This window comes from Aquarana catesbeiana, linkage group LG05 (genome assembly GCF_042186555.1).
Source record: "Aquarana catesbeiana isolate 2022-GZ linkage group LG05, ASM4218655v1, whole genome shotgun sequence".
Classification (NCBI taxonomy): domain Eukaryota; kingdom Metazoa; phylum Chordata; class Amphibia; order Anura; family Ranidae; genus Aquarana; species Aquarana catesbeiana.
Window position 1 is genome coordinate 277,229,572 of NC_133328.1, and position 20,165 is coordinate 277,249,736.

The window sequence follows — 20,165 nt, forward strand, 5'->3', positions numbered from 1 at the left end:
ATATCCAAAATTATTCCAATGAATTAGACAAGGATGCAGGGGAAGGAAAAACCCAAACACCCCAATGGCTTACTTTACAGCTTTGTAAACAATCATACAGTGCTGAAACCTGACAGTCAATGGAGGCCGGGACATATTCCCGCCGGGAGCTGAGGGGGCATCGCAACGCAGGCAGCCAAGGCGGAGAACACCATACCCCGGGGGAGCGAAAGAACATGAGCTGCAGGAAGATACCTGTGAGTAGCTCTCATCTGTGTGAGGTGAAAAAAACAAAACAAAACTCAGAAGAACAGACTGGCCAGGCACATGGATTGTAGCTGACCAAAAGAAAAAAAACCCATAAAGAACCAGAAACCCATAGGAATGAAGAAAAGGCATCCTGAAATCACAACAGACCAATACTGCCCAGAGATTCAGGGCTAAGAGAGAAATGGAATAAATAGAACAGAGAGAATTGGATAGAGTATCCATGGAAGGGTGAACAGGGAACAAACAGCAAACCCTGGGCAGATGAACAAAAAGCAACCGGGAAACCAGAGATGAGAAAGTGATGAAATAAACAGTCCTGGAATCACGACAGACCAATCCTGTCCGAAAATTCAAGGACCACCAAAGAGGTGGAAGAGAAAGAGACCCTCCAGAAAAGAGAGTCCTGGGGGGAAAAGGGGGAAGGAATGAAAGATAAGTGTACCTAGTGTTCTATATGTGGATGCCATGACCTCCAAGGAACGTTCTGTGTAAAGGGAGAGAAGGTAGCATCTCCCAGGGTTGAAGGATATACCCGCCCGGGCAGCCATACAGGACGCCCCCAGCGTCACGCTGGGTGTGTTTGTGTGAGGCCTTCCCGCCAAACAGCTGACACGTGGCCGTCAGCGTCGGCGGAAACGCCCATCACACACTAGGCTGGACAACTCGCCGCCGCCAATGAGACACCGAGGAGTGTCATCACACGTAGCGGCGCGGGGCGTGGCGCCGATGCACAGTGAGACACCCACCACCCCTCCCAGCCAATCAGCGGGGAGGGGAGGGGGGCACCAGTGTGCATCGCAGCTCCCGGACCTGGAACAATCCAGCCAACCAGAGCCATAAGATTGCCTGTCCTCGGCAAATAGTTGAAACGCGTTGGAATTTCGCTACTCAACACCATTGCATCAATATAGGTGGTGATTGTATCTGGTAGCAGGATGTATCACTATGTAGGAGCTACAGCTCCCTGTTTATTTTCATGTTATCTAATTACTTTTTTAATCGCATAATTATTTCAAATATCTCTTTTGTATGTTATATCATTTCTATTTTCTATGTATCAATAAAATATATTTTTTTTATCTAAATATAAAAACCTTTCGTTACTACATTGCCCTAAAAATCCCATATCAAGGTATATATTTGCTTTCTAAATCTTCAGGGGATGATGGCAATGACACACCCAACCCTCTGAGTCACATATTTGTATACAATTTTTAGGGTGGACAATACACCCATACCTCATTTCCCTGACTCAGATGGTTGGATGTGGACTCTTCTTAGTATATGTATTTACACAAATAAGAATTGAAGGTTCACTTCTCCTCGTGTTCATTTCAAAGAAGGGATTAATCTCACTTTGAGGAGTTTAGTGCACACCTATTAGGTCATTAGATAATTCCTTTGACCAATTATTATTTTTTGGATTTTTTTTCCTGGGCTGGGTGTATCTTAACTAGGCGTCGACGATACATGATGGGGAACCTACTGGGAGGAGAATGGGAGGAACTCATGGCCAACATCCAAAAAAATTATCAGGATAAAGAACATGTTGCGTCTGACCTCTCTTCGTTCTTTTCCTGCTTAACCAAAATCCTGGAGAAAAAAATCGGCCCTGCACTGGCACATTGAATCTCTGGGAAGATATATCAGAGAGGGCATCAACCCCATAGGCCTAAGAATACAACTATTCCCCACCTTAGACAATATCACTAAAGAACTCAAAACAAATTGGGAAACAAAATTAAACAAATGTTCCAAAAACCTGATGTTGCTGCTACAAAATGATTATCAGCAGCAACTGAAAGGTATGGATATGGAAATTAATACACTGTATGCTCGACTCTCTCCTCTCAAAACATGAACAGTATACAGTATATGAAAAGAAACTCAAGGAGCACTTGGAAGTTTTCAGCAAAAATATCCTGATTAAAAAGGAGAAAAAATATTGGAGGGACAAGAACGCCTTCGGAGAAGGCAGGGCCTATAAGTAGAACATTGATCAAAAATCAAGAAAAAACCCTAGACCCTTACGACAGGACAACACTAATCAAACCAATGATTACCTCTCAGACACACCCTCCAATAACTCTTCCTCCTCGGCCTTCTCTCAGGCAGGTAGATTTCGAGGTAAAAGAAAGGGACCTTTTCCCAAACATTTGGAAATGGAAAGAGAGATCCAACAAATGAACAAGAAAAGGACCACTGATTCACAACCCATTGAAGCCTCATGAGGCGGAAGAGGAGGGGGAATTGGAAGGGCTAGGGGGGCAGTATCGGGGAATCCCAAAGGTCCCCCTTCCCTAAACCCTGGAAAAAGTTATAAAGAACAGGGTGCTTATCCAAAAACCCAGCAAACCCAAATTGACAATTTTTTAGACGGGGCAATGCACCTCCCCCAACCCCGACACCGCTTCCTCAGACACAGCTGTCAATGATATCCATGACAGCTCCACCTGTGAAGGAAGGCTAAATGTCATTAACCTTTCATCCCATAAACTAACAACAGCAGAACAGGAAGTATTGTCCCTAGGCCTTTCTTTTTGTCCTAATCGCAGCCTAGATAACTTCAAAACCATTAGAGACATAAATTTGTTTGCCAGGAAGCTTCTACTCAAAAGCTTATACACCAAAAAAAACACAGCCACACCTGAAGTGGCACCCAACCTTAGAGCAGCCGACTTTAGAGTCCTCAGAGACCTCAATCTACTATTGCAAGAAAGCGACTTTGTCGAGGAATTCTGGGAGGGGGATCTAGACAGTGCAGGCAGTGAGGAAGAACTAGGGGAATCCAGCAAAGACAAAAAAAACCAAAAAATTTAAAAAGAAATCACATAAATTCCCACCACTCAAGCAAAACCCAGCAATAGCCCTGTTTGTAGGACAAGTTACCAGAGAAATTGAAAAGATGGAAAAATATACCACCAAAAGCAACTTGAACTGGGAACAGCAACAGGCTTTAAATACTCTTAAAAACAACACAATAATTACGATCAAGGCATCGGACAAGGGGGGAACATTGTCCTCATGGACAACGCCAGATATGAAAAAATGTGTTTTAATATACTTAATAACACTAAATGCTACAAAAAGATTTCCCCAGCCACTGTGAATAAATTTAACCATGAATTTTTTTCCCTAGTGGACGAATCCCTTAATGAGGGAGTAATAGACAGGGATATGTGGGACTTTATACGTACTCGACACCCACGCCAGCCCACCTTCTATGCACTACCGAAGGTGCACAAAAAAATGAATGACCCTCCAGGGAGACCCATTATATCCAGAAATGGCTCTATTACAGAGGGAATCAGCCAAATATTAAACCAATACCTGAGACCTCATGGCAGCAACTGAACCGGTTTTGCAACAGAGGGCAACAACTGATTGGAAATATATCCTCAGGCACAACACCTTCTTTTGGTGGTATATTTTTATACAAGAGACACAATACATCTGTTGCAGATCCTGGACGATATAACCATCCCCAGTTCGGCCCTACTTGTCACAATAGATGTGGAATCTCTTTACAACAGCATTCCACACGATCTGGGCATGGCAGCAATTGAACCGGTTTTGCAACAGAGGGCAACAACTGATTGGAAATTCAATGCCTTTATCCTGTCAATGCTGGAATATATCCTCAGGCACAACACCTTCTTGTTCAAAGGCTCCCACTACCTCCAGGTGCAGGGAGTGGCTATGGGGACTTGCTGTGCACCCTCATATGCCAACCTGTACCTGGGGGAGTGGGAGAAGGACTTTTTACAGGGGGAAGCAGCGTCCATGTATACTCGCCACATTTGTATGTGGCAAAGATACATAGATGATCCATTTATCATCTGGGATGGCCCCCCTGAGCAATTGAGGGACTGCCTAAAACTTATGAACAACAACAACTTCAATCTCTTCTTCACGATGACATCTGACATCCATGAGGTGAATTTTTTTGGAAGTTACCATTTTTAAAAATCCTGATGATGGACTATCCAGCAAACTCTACAGAAAAGAAACTGCGGGCAACACTTTGTTGCATGCGGATAGTTTCCACCCGGACCCTCTTAAAAGATCTGTCCCATATAGCCAGTTTCTTCATCTCAAAAGAAACTGTAACAATGATGAAGATTTTCAAAAAGAAGCCAACCAACTCACCATCAGACTCATGAACAGAGGTTGCACAAATCATCTCTTAAAAAGGTGTTCAATCGGGTCAAACTAACGAATAGAAGAGACTTGATTTTTAAAAAAAAAAACATCAAAGAGGATACCTCCACGAGGATTATTGTAAGATTCACCAATGAACACCCTAGAATTAACAAAATAATCTCTAAGTACTGGTCTATCCTCACTGATGACCCTAGTCTGAAAGGGCTGATTGGCCCCAAACCTCAAATCACTTACAGGAAATCAGGCTCGATAGGGAATCTACTGACCCAAAGCGAATATAAAGGCAAAGCAAGAAAAGACCCCTGCAAAACATGGGGTACTTACCCATGCAGATCTTGCGCTCAATGTAAAGTCATTTATTAGGAGGACCACACTGGCGCTGCCTAATGGGGAGAGCTTCTCCCTGCATCACTTCGCCAACTGTAGAACGCAGGGTGTGGTTTACCTCATGCAGTGCCAGTGTGGTGCCTTCTACGTAGGAAAAACAAGACAGGAACTCAGGAAACAAGTTGACAAGCATATGCAGAGCATGCATATTGGCAACTTATATCTACCCTTGGGAAGACATGTCGCTAGACAGCATAATTATCGACTACCTTCCGTGAATTTTACAGTCCTAGAGAGGATTCATCTGCCAATCAGGGGGGTGACTGGAACAAGATAAGATACCTTAAGGCCAGCACCCCCCCCCCCCCCCGGTTTAAATGAGACTGAAAGCTTTAAACACTTCCTGGAGGGTTTTAGCTCTGGGAAAACAGACTAAAACAGATTTAAATATACTGCACTTCCTTTCCTGGTTTCACCTTTTTAGTTTCACTTTTTGGGCATTATACCTTTGGTTATTTATAAATTCAATGGCCCTTGGCCCACTCATATATTCAAAATACATACTTAAAGGGCCTTATCAGTAGCTACATTGGGCCAGCATGGTTCCTAATGGGACCTCCCCAGTTGGTTGTCATGTGTTCCAAACCGCCAAGGTTTTGGCTTTACACCCTATCCAGTCAAATTGTCTAGGAGAGTTTTCTTTAATTAATTTAATTTAATTCAATTTAATTTATAACTCATTATGTATAGTTTACTCAGTTCCATGTATTTATATGATAGTTGTTTTAATTGCTGTTATCATTTACGCATTTGGATATAACAACTTTGTATTTCTGCTTCCCAGTTCTGAGATTGTGGGTTTGGACTCTCCATTGCTCCCCCTGTTCTTCTATCCCTACCCGGCACAGGGGGGCCACGGTTTTTACCGTGGCCCACACACAACAGAACACCGATCATCACTTGGTGCCAGGGGGTTTTCTCACTGTGTCGGTGGTTATTAGTCCTAATAGGTCTCTGTCCATTAAACCTCCACCATGGAGGTAAAGTGACACATATACCGCCTTAAAGGGTTCAGGCAATCTTTACATGGAACAAAAATCGCATATGTTGCTGTTTTCACCTTATTATAAATAAAATATAGCTACCCTCCTTGCTCTACAAACTTTCATAATGCATATGCATTGTCTAAATATTGAGCAGGAACTCAAACCAGTGACCTAACCTCCATTTATAGAGGTTTTTTCTAAACACAAATTTTCGTTTCTTTTGTTGTATTTATGTTGGCAATGGCCCGTTTGTGAGACAATTTCTAATCTTCTATTTATTCCATTTGAATAAATGCCATCTCTGCAGCGTCGCGGTCACTGGATCTCGGCGTTGTACATAGTGCCGACAACTATTGTAAACATACGGTGCTGCCTAGGTTACACAGCGCCTCCCCTTTCCATCTTGACAAGCGTCTGAGTCATGTGACTCCAACGCCGTACGCATCATGGGCAGACAACTTAAGTGTGTTGTGTTGCCTGGGTGACGCGACGCCTCCCTCCCCCCTTTTCAGCTAACCGCGCCCACATCCCATAGGACATGGGAAGGGGAGGCGTGGCGCCTCGATTGGGGGATGGAATGGCTTCCTTTACCCTAGTAATAAACAGTCACAGGACGTTCCCCCAAAGCTTTTCACACATGGACATTCTATGCAGGGGGCAGGACGCCGCTCTGTCAAAACCGCGCCCCCTATGCAGCATTACCAATGGGCAGGAGAGCATCACTATAGTGATGAGACGCCCAAGGCCCACGCCACGCCCACATCCCTTTATTAGGATGCCAGGGACGGCTGATGGCAGCAACGTAGTTCCCTGAAAAATGTATTTTCACTTTTTTTTATTCATTCAAATATTGCCTTTTTAGCAATTTTCTTTTCTCTTCATTGCTGCCAAATACTGGTCTTTCAAATATACCCGGCCGTTCTGTAGAGGATATTAAACAGCATAAGCAACTGGTGACGAAAACCCCTGTCAGCACTGGGAATGCGTTTTTCTTGCAGCTACGTGTAAAATGTAAGTTGTGCTTGCTTAAATGCGACTAATGAGATACATGTGATATGTATACACGTTGTCTGTAACATTGCTATTTTTGAAATTTTAGAACATGATGCAATCCGTCCCTGAGGAAGACTTTGTTTGATGTTATAAAGTTGAAACACGTTGGAATTTCGCTACTCGATGCCATCGCATCAATCTAGGTGGTGATTGTATCTGGTAGCAGGATGTATCACTATGTAGGAGCTACAGCTCCCTGTTTATTTTCATGTTATCTGACGACTTTTTTAATCGCATAATTATTTCAAATATCTCTTTTGTATGATTATATAATTTCTATTTTCTATGTATCAATAAAATATATTTTTTTATCTAAATATAAAAACCTTTCGTTACTACATTGCCCTAAAAATCCCATATCGAGGTATATATTTGCTTTCTAAGTGTTTTTCCCCCTCTCCGGTTCTGTCACCAGCTGCTGGGGTGACTTCTGACAGGGACTGTCTCCCAAACCCTCCGAAAACATACTGAGGGCTGGGCGGAGGCCCCATATCCAGCACTTCTGCTGGGGGATGAACACTGGGGTAGTGCAGGAGACATCCCACCACTGCCACCAATGTGACGGATCTCAGATACCCCGGCTGGGCACCTCCGCCAGACCTGTGTCTCCTGTTCTCCGAACACACCCACAGCTGGTAGACTTACCATAACCAGCCCTTAACCCTCCAATCAGCTTGGCAGACAATGATATTTTGGCAAGTCATTAATGCTCCGAGGGCTTGGAATTCATTCTTATTAAAATTTGACTTTTTGTATGAGTTTGGAACATCGCATATATTTTATGAAGTTGCTGTAAGTGGCTTCATAAAAAGTTTCAAAAAATGATCCTTTTGATTTTGAGGGGAAATTTTTTTATTTAGGTTTGAAATTAGTATGTATGACATCAGGTATTCCATAACTACCAGATGGTAGGCTCAAAGACCCCCCCTTCTCCCAAAGTTCATGCAATATGGTTAATGCATGATCGTCCTTTTTGTAAGCACTAACATCTTCACCTGTGTCGTGGGAAATGGCTATATCTGTACTCACAGTATTGTCATTATTGATGTAATGTCTTTTAACTGTGAGTTTCCGAATTAAACTGTTTAGATCTTTAAATAATGTAAACTTATTGGGTAGGGTTTCAGGTGCAAAGCTCAATCCCTTGCTTATTAGAGAACATTCTGATTCACTCAATATGTGGTTAAATATTTTAATAGTACTATCTTGTTTCTTTTAGGGGGCTCCTTTTTGTTTACCCCTATTACCCCTCCTTTTTGTAAGCACTAACATCTTCACCTGAGTCTTGGGAAATGGCTATATCTGTACTCACAGTAGTCATTATTGATGTAATGTCTTTTAACTGTGAGTTTCCGAATTAAACTGTTTGGATCTTTAAATAATGTAAACTTATTGGGTAGGGTTTCAGGTGCAAAGCTCAATCCCTTGCTTATTAGAGAACATTCTGATTCACTTAATATGTGGTTAAATATTTTAATAGTACTATCTTGTTTCTTTTAGGGGGCTCCTTTTTGTTTACCCCTATTTCTCCTACCTCCCCTTCTATCTCTTTTAATTTTCTTTTTTCTGAGTGGCTGGAGGGAGTCAAGACTAAAAAAATAGGTAGAAATGGAGGGCAGATCTTGAATAGTGCAAGTTATGTTAACCTGACTGGTTACGGAGGGAGTAATATAGGCCCCTAGCTCAAGCTCACCCTGGCTACCAAGGCTGGTATGGGATTCTTTTTTAAAACATTTGAGATCCTCACTTAAGGGGCAATATTTGTTGTATGTTGGGACGGCATATATATCACTTGGTCTCTTATTGGCCACCGAGTTGTGGTGTAAACAACCATCCCTCATGGATGGGGAAGGGTGGATGTGTTATTGGACCCTGAAGCTATGTATACTGGTGTGATATCATGTATTGGAAGGGATGATTTAGGAGGTATGGACTGAGAGAAAGTGATGTTTTTAGAGTCTTCAGTGGTAGAAATTAGTAACTTATGATGGTCCTGCTTATTTACTGGATCTTCAGTGGATCTAGAATTAGAATTATCATTATCCCTCATGTTACTGATCCCTTGTCGATGAACATCAGCAACAGTAACGCCAGTAAACTGTTTCACTGAAGCTGTGGATGGTCACATGTGGCTTTTACTTTTATTATTTGTGCTAACATGTGTTGTGACAGGAGTGTGATTATTCAGAGGGCCCTTCTTGTTATCAGTTGTTTCCATTTAAAAACTCTCCCTTTCTGGTAATCTTCAACAACTCTTTCAAATTTTTTGGTTTTATCAGCAACCAAGTTATCCTCAATTTTTTTTTACATTCTTATCTGCAAGTAGAAAGTAGATCTGAACAAATTAATGGGGTGTGCAACTACATGGCAAATGAGGTTTAATGTGGAAAAAGTTAAATAATGCATTTGGTTGGCAAAAATATGAATGCAATCTCACTGGGGAGAGAACCTCTAGAGGAATCAAGGATGGAAAAGAATGTGGGATGATAGGCTCAGCAATGGCATGCAATATCAAGCTGCTGCTAACAAAACAAACAGAATATTGGCATACATTAAAAAGGGGATTAATTCAAGAGATAAAGCAATAATTCTCCCACTCTATAAGACTCTGGTCCAGCCTCACCTGGAGTATGCTGTCCAGTTCTGGGCACCAGTCCTCAGGAAGGATGTTCTGGAAATGGAGCAAGTACAGAGGAGGGCAACAAAAGGAATAAAGGGAATGGAGGATATTAGTTATGAAGAAAGGTTTACGAGCACTGAACGTATTCTCTCTGGAGAAGAGACGCTTGAGAGGGGATATGATTTCAATTTACAAATACCATACTGGTGACCCCACAATAGGGATAAAACCTTTCCGTGGAAGGGAGTTTAATAAGACATGTGGCCACTCATTAAAATTAGAAGAAAAACAGTTTAACCTTAAACTGCGTAGAGGGTTCTTTACTGTAAGAGCGGCAAGGATGTATAATTCCCTTCCACAGGCGATGGTTTCAGTGTAGAGCATCGATAGTTTCAAAAAACTATTAGATAAGTCCCTGAACGACCACAACATACAGGGATATACAATGAAGTACTGACATATAATCACTCACATAGGTTGGACATGATGGACTTTTTTTGTCTTTTTTTCAACCTCACCTATTATGTAACTATGTAACTATCACAGACCTTCCACTATGTATTATATAAAGAAGAGGATTTATATTTGTCTACTATTTGTTCTCTTTCTTTCACTGGATTTTTGGCTAGTACATTTAATTGTACAAAATTCAGCCATAATTCACAGTCTTTTTTAACCACTTGCCGACTAGCCGCCGTCATTACACTTCACAGGTTGGCTCAGCTGCGCAAATTGCCATAGCTGTATATTGGTCCCTTTAACAGCTATAGGAGGCATGCACATGGCCAGTGGCCGCGATGTCCGCCGACCACCCATGGTGTCTCCACAGAGAGCCAGAACGGGGATCTGTCAATGTAAACAAACAGATCCCTGTTCTGACAGGGGAGAACAGAGAGATCGTCTGTTCCTAGTAATCAGAAACAGCAATCTCTCTCCTCCTCCAGTCAGTACACCCCCCCACAGTTAGAAACACCACCCAGGGAACACATTTAACCCCTTGATTGCCCCCTATTGTTAACCCCTTCCCTACCAGTGCCATTTATACAGTGATAAGTGGCTATGTTTAGCTCTGATCACTGTAATAATGTCACTGGTCCCAAAAAAGTGCCAAAAGCCTTGATCTGTCTGCCGCAATATTGTGTTTTTTTTTTTTAAATGTCTGTCTTTTTTTGTTTATAGTGCAAAAATAAACAATGCAGAGGTGATCAAATACCACTAAAAGAAACCTCTATTTGTGGGAAAAAAAAGGACATCAATTTTGTTTGTATACAGCATCACATGACCCCGCAATTGTCAGTTAAATTGACACAGTGCCATATGGCAAAAAATGTCCTGGTCATTAAGGGGGTAAATCCTTCAAGGGCTGAAGTGGTTAAGGTCATTATCTAGAAATTCACGCCTCTTATTTATATGCAATTATGTTCTAGGTATTTAGAATAGAAGGACTGATCCTACCATTGTATATATTCCAATTGTCTAGCATCTTCTAGTTTTAAAAAGATCTGCGCATCTCCAGCTCAATCTCTTGGGAATGTGGTGGTGCACTATTATTCCCAGATTGAAAAGTTGATTGAGTCGGAGGTGTCATGTCCATTTGAGTAGGGGCATATTTGTCAAAGATATTACTAATGACCAGTAGTGTATTTAGGTTTTGTACTGGCCTAGGCCTGACTAAACTTGTGCACCCCCTAATTTAAATATGACCCACCCCTTCCTGTCAAGGCCACACTCCTTTCTGTTTAAGACCTGTCCTGAAATTTTCGAGTTTGGACACTAGTTCTGAGGCCCTGGGGGGGATAGATTCCCTCTCACTTCCTGTTTGGATATGGGGCAGGAAGTGAAGGGAAATCTTTGCAATGGGACAGGGATGGTAAAAAATAAACTGACAGGGGTTATAACCCTCCCTTATTCTGTCCAAAATGAAAAAAAAAAAGTGTTGCCTATAGTTCTACTGTAGCCTCCCTGGCGATATGATTATGTCAGATTTTTGCGTCTCAAAGCGGTACAATTATTTTGCATAGAAATTTGGCGTTTTATATTGTAGGCCTGTAATTCTTAGCAATAACACACTTAAATCTGTCCAACACGACTCTAGTAGGTATCCCGGGTATAATGAAGTTTGAAACCAAAATCATGAATTCTAATATAATAAATAAATATAAATAATTATAAAAAATAATATAATAATAATAATAACATTAATTTCCCCACGATTCACTATCGCTCAATTCTGCAAGTGTTCTAATTTACTATCGCTGTTTTCTAGCTGGTCTAAAACCACTTTTGACGTAAAGGGAAACTTTTTGGTTGCTATGGACAATCTCAAGTTTCCAGGCAGAAAGAACAGTATATATAATATAAAACTACATGCAGGGCATTGGACAAAGCACTGGGGACAAAAGGGATGTGAAATCATTTCATACAGTAATGTAATCTGTAAGATTACAGTGTACTGTATGTATTATGATTTTTCACTTTTTTGAATTTGCCGCCAGGCTCCGCCCCATGCGTTGTGACGATCGCAGGGAATGGAGCCCGGCACAGAGAGGCTTCAGGCGGAGGACAGAGCCCGCAGACACAGCGGGGGGGGGACATCGCAGGATCCTGGGGACAAGGTAAGTATACTGCACCAGGATCCTGCAATGCAATCCCGAGTGTAGTTCAGGGTTACCGCTAATGGTGCTGAAATTTAACCCCGAGCCACATTCGGGAAAACCGCCAGGGAGGTTAAGCACAAATTTCTGATAATTTTATGGAGAGGACTAAGATATAACCATGCCAATGGTGCAGCAGAAAACATATAGCACAGTGAGGAAGGTTTGTGGTCCAGGATGATAGAACAGTCAAAATTAGAAGCGGCGTCCCCCTCCCCCACAGATGTGGAATGCAGGCCTCCCGCATACCGGAAGCAGTGCGGCCGCTTTATGGGGGCGCTAGATTAATTTGCCTCTCAGCCCAGTCCGCCCCATAAGACTGGCGCTACACTAACAGTGTAGCGCAAGCCAGCGGGGACTTTTTCCGTGCTGCCCCCCTGCAAAGTGCTGCCTTAGGCCTGGGCCTTGTCGGCCTAGGCCAGGATACAGTGTTGCTAATGCCACGTACACACGAGCAGAATTTCCAACAGAAAGAGTCCGATGGGAGCTTTTCATTGTATATTCCGACCGTGTGTATGCCCCATTAGACTTTTTCTGTCGAAAATTCAGACGATCTTAGATAGAGAACATGTTCTATATTTTTTTGACAGAACAAAACCGCTCATTTGTATGCTGTTCCGACGCACCAAAAACGACGCATGCTCTGAAGCAAGTAGGAGACGGAAGCTATTGGCTACTGGCTATGGAACTTCTGTTTTCTAGCCCCGTCATACGTGTTGTACGTCACCGCGTTCTGGACAGTCGGAATTTGATGTGACCGTTTGTATGCAAGACAACTTGAGCGGAATTCCGTCGGAACTCCGTCGTAAAAACCTTCAGAATTTATTCCGACGACAAAACCGGTCGTACAGGGCATTAGTTTTAGCATTCTATCACTATCCATGGTACTGCAGGCATACACACACCAACCAAACAACGCAAAAATGTTTATATTTTTATATATATATTATATATACATATACACAGTTTCTCACAAAAGTGAGTATACCCCTCACATTTTTGTAAATATTTTATTATATCTTTTCATGTGACAACTCTGAAGAAATTACACTTTGCTACAATGTAAAATAGTGAGTGTACAGCGTCTTGCATAACAGTGTAAATTTGCTGTCCTCTCAAAATAGCTCAACACACAGCCATTAATTTCTAAACCGCGTGCAACAAAAGTGAGTACACCCCATAAGTGAAAATGTTCAAATTGGGCCCAAAGTGTCAATATTTTGTGTGGCCACCATTATTTTCCAGCACTGCCTTAACTCTCTTGGGCATGGAGTTCACCAGAGCTTTACAGGTTGCCACAAGTCCTCTTCCACTCCTCCATGATGACATCACAGAGCTGGTGGATATTAGAGACCTTGCGTTCCTCCACCTTCCATTTGAGGATGCCCCACAGATGCTCAATAGGGTTTAGGTCTGGAGATAAGGCCAGTCCATCACCTTTATGCACTGTACACATGACCGGTTTTGCCATCGGAATAAACTCCGAAGGTTTCTCCGACTGAACTCTGACGGAATTCCGCTCAAGCGGTCTTGCCTACACACGGTCACACCAAAGTCCGACCGTCCAGAACGCAGTGACATACAACATGTACAATGGGACTAGAAAAAGGAAGTGCAATAGCCAGTAGCCAATAGCTTCCGTCTTGTACTTGCTTCAGAGCATGCGTCGTTTTTGGTCCGTCGGAACAGCATAAAGACGAGCGGGTTTCTTGATAGGAATTGGTTCCGTCGGAAATATTTAGAACATGTTCCATGTCTAGGTCCGTCAGAATTTTCGAAAAAGAAAGTCTGATGAGGCATACACATGATCGGAATAGACAATGAAAAGCTTCCGTCTGACTTTTTCTGTCGGACATTCCGCTCGTGTGTACGCGGCATTACCCTCAGCTTCTTTAGCAAGGCAGTGGTCATCTTGGAGGTGTGTTTTGGGGTCGTTATCATGTTGGAATACTGCCTGTAGCCCAGTGTCTGAGGGGAGGGGATCGTGCTCTGCTTCAGTATGTCACAGTACATGTTGGCATTCGTGGCTCCCTCAATAAACAGTAGCTCCCTAGTGCAGGCAGCACTTATGCAGCCCCAGACTATGACACTCCCACTACCATGCTTAACTGTAGGCAACACAGACTTGTCTTTGTATTCCTCACCTGGTTGCCGCCACACATGCTTGACACCATCTGAACCAAATAAGTTTATCTTGGTCTCATCAGACCACAAGACATGGTTCCAGTAATTCATGTCCTTAGTCTGCTTGTCTTCAGCAAACTGTTTGCGCACCATCTTTAGAAGAGGCTTCCTTTTGGGATGACAGCCATGCAGACCAATTTAATGCAGTGTGCAGTGTATAGTTTGAGCACTGACAGGCGGACCCCCACCCCTTCAACCTCTGCAGCAATGCTGGCAGCACTCATACGTCTATTTCCCAAAGACAACCTCTGGATATGACGCTGAGCACATGCACTCATCTTCTTTGGTCGACCATGGCAAGGCCTGTTTTGAGTGGAATCTGTCCTGTTAAACTGCTGTATTGTCTTGGTCACCGTGCTGCAGCTCAGTCTCAGGATCTTGGCAATCTTCTTATAGCCTAGGACATATTTATGTAGAGCAACAATTCTTTTTTTCAGATCCTCAGAAAGTTCTTTGCCATGAGGGGCCATGTTGAACCTCCAGTGACCAGTATGAGAGAGTGAGAGCGATAACACCAAATTTAGCACACCTGCTTCCCATTCACACCTGAAACCTTGTAACACTAACAAGTCACATGACACCGGGGAGGGAAAATGGCCAATAGGGCCCAATTTGGACATTATCACTTAAGGGTGTACTCACTTTTGTTGCCAGTGTTTTAGACATTGATGGCTGTGTGTTGAGTTATTTTTAGGGGACAGCAAATTTACACTGTTATACAAGCTGCACACTCACTACTTGACATTGTAGCAAAGTGTAATTTCTTCAGTGTTGTCATATGAAAAGATATAATAAAGTATTTACAAAAATGTGAGGGGTGTACTCACTTTTGTGAGATACTGTATATATATATATATATAATATAAAATAAATATATATCACACTATGCACATATATATCAGTAATTAGAACTAAGATAAATGTTACAATTCATATTCAAATGCCAAAAAAACACATATTGTATATATAAAGATAAAAAATTGATACCAACGTCTATACGATGGCAACAAAAATTATGTTATATAAAAATTGATGCAATAAATCATTGGGAATTCAAAATAAAGTTCACTATATTGAAGCAAGTTTTATTTGTTTATTCATCATTCTCCAGTTTATCTACTTGTTTCTCAAGGATACCTTGACTTTACCAGTGTGCAACATATACTATAGCCTTTGTGTTTCTGTTTTGAATGAGTTCACTAAGCCTTTCCACAAATCGAACCCAGGAAGTCACTCATCACTGTTGACTAGTTTCATTTCTGTAACAAAATCTTAATGTCAAATTACACATGTGATTTTTTTTCTACTGCTTACCTGCCTGTATGCTATTGTAATTTGTATACCGTTAAATGCTGCTTGTTTTTACAATGTACTATATTTAATTCCACTTCCGGTAATGAGCATATGGAAAGCAGAGAGGAACTGTGTTTCAGGAACTAATGACCTTATATGTCTTCAGGTGCAGGGATTTTATGTTGGGAATTTATTCTGCTATGAAGAGAAAAAGAAAAAGAAAAATTGGTTTCTGTGACAGACCTAGCCGGGACAGAGGCTTTTGGAGGGGACTGAATGCCAACCTCTTGCCTACCGATTATGGGCCCTGGCATTTGGGCGAACGGTGCTCGTTGTGAGCTGTATGCCTGGAGACTCTTGAGGTGGTGTTACTTTAGATTCAGGTCCATGCCCCCCAAGACACACAGACTCTGGGGAGCCTGGTTATGCCATTGTGATGGGAGTTACTAATAGGAGTAAAAGGTGAATGAGAACTCCACTATGATCTGTGCTAGTCAGACTCAATGCTGTATATATGTATATATAATGTGTGCTGTCTCATTATGTTGTGTACTATTTGCTGTGATGGCTGGGGTGTGACTGTAGTCTATTGTCTATTGTGGCTGTCTGCCTAAAATATTATGGGATGTCTAAGTGTCTTGCTGTGAGGAAAGAGAGAGGGGGGATTCCTCCAGCAGCCCCCCTGTTAAGACTGTTTACTGAGAAGTTAAACACACCTGACCTGTGTGTTCATTGTCATTGGACAGTTTAACCCGACCTGTTTTCCAAGGGTGGGGGGGAAGTGTTTTGAAGTGGGATCTGTATAACATGTGTTTGAATAAAGATTCAGTCCTGTTTGAACCTCAAGACAGAGCCTCATCTCGTACTTGGGGGAGAATTATTCATATGGATTTCTTGTTTGGCTGATCGGAGTGTTCGGTAGCTGCCTTTGTGTTCGGGAATGGAATGTCTTAAATGACTTTAACCCCTTTCATACTCGGGGTGTCGTTACAGTTTCTGCCCAAGAAGTGCCCACAAGTGATAGCACCTGTTTGAAGGATTTCCATATTGTATTTTCCTTTTTTCAAGCTTTCTCCCATTAATCTAAATGATTTTAAACTTTGTAAACTTACTTTGAGAAGAGCTCCACAGATTTATTTCCTTGAAATTAGTGACACATAATCAAGTGGGCTTTTCTGTGTCACCAAGTGGGCTTTGCTGTGTCACCAAATTCACAGAACCTGCCTTCTGAACTACAGTGGTGCTGAGAAGGAAAGTTTCAGGAGTCAGTACAGGCATCACTACTTGCAGGCAGAAAGGTACCATGAGATATGTAGGCCTTAGGAATTTAAATTAAACATCAGAGGAGAGGTTGCAACATAAGCAGAAAATCCAGAAAGTTGTGGCAAGAGATGGTCAGAAATCAGACACTGTTAACATAAAAGGAAAGATTTTAAGTAAGCTTACATTGGATCCTCAAAAATAACTATTGTTTGTATTGCTGGTACAATGCTGATGTTATAAAATGAGAGTGAAAATGAGTTGTCATTGGCATTGTAGGGGAAGGGGCTGGCATAGCGGTGACATGATTTCCCAAATACAGCCATGGCCACATTTAATCAATGTTATTGCCCAAATATAGCCATGTGGCTATAATTATGTTTAATGTACTTTTTCTATTTACTTATTTTTAAAAGGATAGAAAATGGCTAGACATGTCCATTTCTTAAGAAATACCCAGACATAGTATACCATTTTCCAGGACAAGTGAGCAAAAAAAAGCAGTATATCATACTAGACCAGCAGATGAAGGAGATATCTGGTAGGATATCTGTAGTACAACCTGAATAATGTTTCAAAAGTAGCTTCATAAAGTGGGGTGCTGCCCACAAAAGTGCCATCAGTAAGCTATCAACCAGATGAACCTGTTTGGTGTGTTACATATGAAGAGAACAGTCAACCACCAAGTATAAAAGAAAAGAAAAGAAAAGAAAAGAAAAAGAAGAAAGAAAAAGGAGCAAAAAAAAAGACGGGGGGGGGGAATTTGATCCAGATGCTGTCCATATCCTGCAGGATATGTCATAGAAGGGAAGCTAAATTTGAGGAATACCTAAAATGGTTCCAAACTGTACAGGTGAGGTTGTATGCCTCCTCAGTGCCCTTCACCCAAGAGATCATCTGTTCCATATGGCATAATGGGTCCATTTCACACGCCTACTCAGATAGAGGAGGAGTATGAGGCTTACATTGGTGTCTTGTGATGACGGTCCTCCCTAAGGTCAGGAATATATAGTTCCAGTATTTTATCCAAAATGGGACAATTAACAGGCATGTACCCCAGGTATGAATCATCGTACCTGGAGCCCCCCAGCACCTCCAGCAATCTTTGGGAATAAGGGGGTCAATCTTGTGGAGAACAGTAGGACACCGATAACACCTGGAGAGTATTTTGTAATTTTGTTCCTGCAGTTTTGTTGAGACATAAGCCTTTATGAGTAAAAGTCAGGATTTTCTCCCACTCCAACTTATTTGGTGTAACGCCGAGTTCCTCTTCTCATTTAGAAAAGAAGTGTGAAGTAGGGAAGGACTAAGAAGAAGCTGGTACAATTGGGATGCGCAGTGCTCTAGTTTATCTTCTTGTGTGAGCATGTCCTCAAAATCTATGTATATTTAAGGCATCCGTCTTATCATAGTTGACATTAATGCGGTTCTAAAGCCTCAAGGTTTTTACCTTAATGCATGCAAGTAGGGATGAGCTTCGCGTTCGAGTCGAACCCATGTTCGACTCGAACATCGGCTGTTCGATCGTCCACCGAATTGCGAACGTTATGGGCTGTTTGCGCCAAATTCGTGTGGCACGTCACGGCCCATAATTCACTAAGGCATTGCAGTGCATTGCTGGCTGATGATTGGCCAAGCATGCACTATGACCCGCATGCTTGGCCAATCACAGCGCCGTCAGTAGAGAGAGCTGTAATTGGCCAAAGCCAGGGTGGATGAAATTATGGCTCAGGGGGTTTAGAACACACCCCACACTATATAAGGCCGCCTACACGGCGGCCCTGTGTAGTGTGTTCCAGCGTGCTTAGATAGACAGAGAGACAGTGTCCTTTCATTTGAGTTAGCTAGATTAGGCAGGACAGTCAGTGAATTAGCTGCACTTACAGTGTTGTGTATATATATATATATATATATATATATATATATATATATATATATATATATATATATATATATATATATATATATATGTATATATATATATATATATATATATATATATATATATATATATATATATATATATATATATATGTATATATGTATATATATATATATATATATATGTATATATATATATATATATGTATATATATATATATATATATATATATATATATATATATACACTGTATTCAGTTTAGCTAGATCCGTTCCTGTTATCTTCCTACTGACAGGCAGGCTTGTCTTGTTACAGTATTTACAGATACCTGAAGAAAATTGCTGGTGTTCTTTTGATCCTATTATTACCACAGTCAGGCAGCTAGACTATTTACAGTTAGTGTAGTGTGTCCTCCTCACAGTGTTCCGTTGAAACTACAAGTTAGTGTAGTGCGACCTCTGCACAGTGTTCAGCTAAAGCTACAAGTTAGTGTAGTGCGTCCTCCTCACAGTGTTCAGGTAAAACTACAAGTTAGTGTAAAGCGACCTCTGCACAGTGTTCAGCTAAAGCTACAAGTTAGAGTAGTGCATCCTCCTCACAGTGTTCAGCTAAAACTACAAGTTAGTGTAGTGCGACCTCTGCACAGTGTTCAGCTAAAGCTACAAGTTAGTGTAGTGCGTCCTCTGAACAGTGTTCATCGAAAACTACAAGTTAGGGTAGTGCGTCCTCCTCACAGTGTTCAGCTAAAGCTACTAGTTTAGTGTGACCTCTGCACAGTGTTCAGCTAAAGCTACAAGTTAGGGTAGTGCGTCCTCCTCAGAGTGTTCAGCTAAAGCTATAAGTTAGTTTAGTGTGACCTCTGCACAGTGTTAAGCTAAAGCTACAAGTTAGGGTAGTGCGTTCTCCTCACAGTGTTCAGCTAAAACTACAAGTTAGTGTAGTGCGACCTCTGCACAGTGTTCAGCTAAAGCTACAAGGTAGTGTAGTGCATCATCCTCACAGAGTTCAGCTAAAACTACAAGTTAGTGTAGTGCATCCTCCTCACAGTGTTCAGCTAAAGCTACAAGTTAGTTTAGTGTGACCTCTACACAGTGTTCAGCTAAAGCTACAAGTTAGGGTAATGTGTCCTCCTCACAGTGTTCAGCTAAAGCTACAAGTTAGTTTAGTGTGACCTCTGCACAGTGTTAAGCTAAAGCTACAAGTTAGGGTAGTGCGTCCTCCTCACAGTGTTCAGCTAAAGCTACAAGTTAATTTAGTGTGACCTCTGTACAGTGTTCAGCTAAAGCTACAAGTTAGGGTAGTGCGTCCTCCTCACAATGTTCAGCTAAAGCTACAAGTTGGTGTAGTGCGTCCTCCTCACAGTGTTCAGCTAAAACTACAAGTTAGTGTAATGCGACCTCTGCACAGTGTTCAGTTAAAGCTACAAGTTAGTG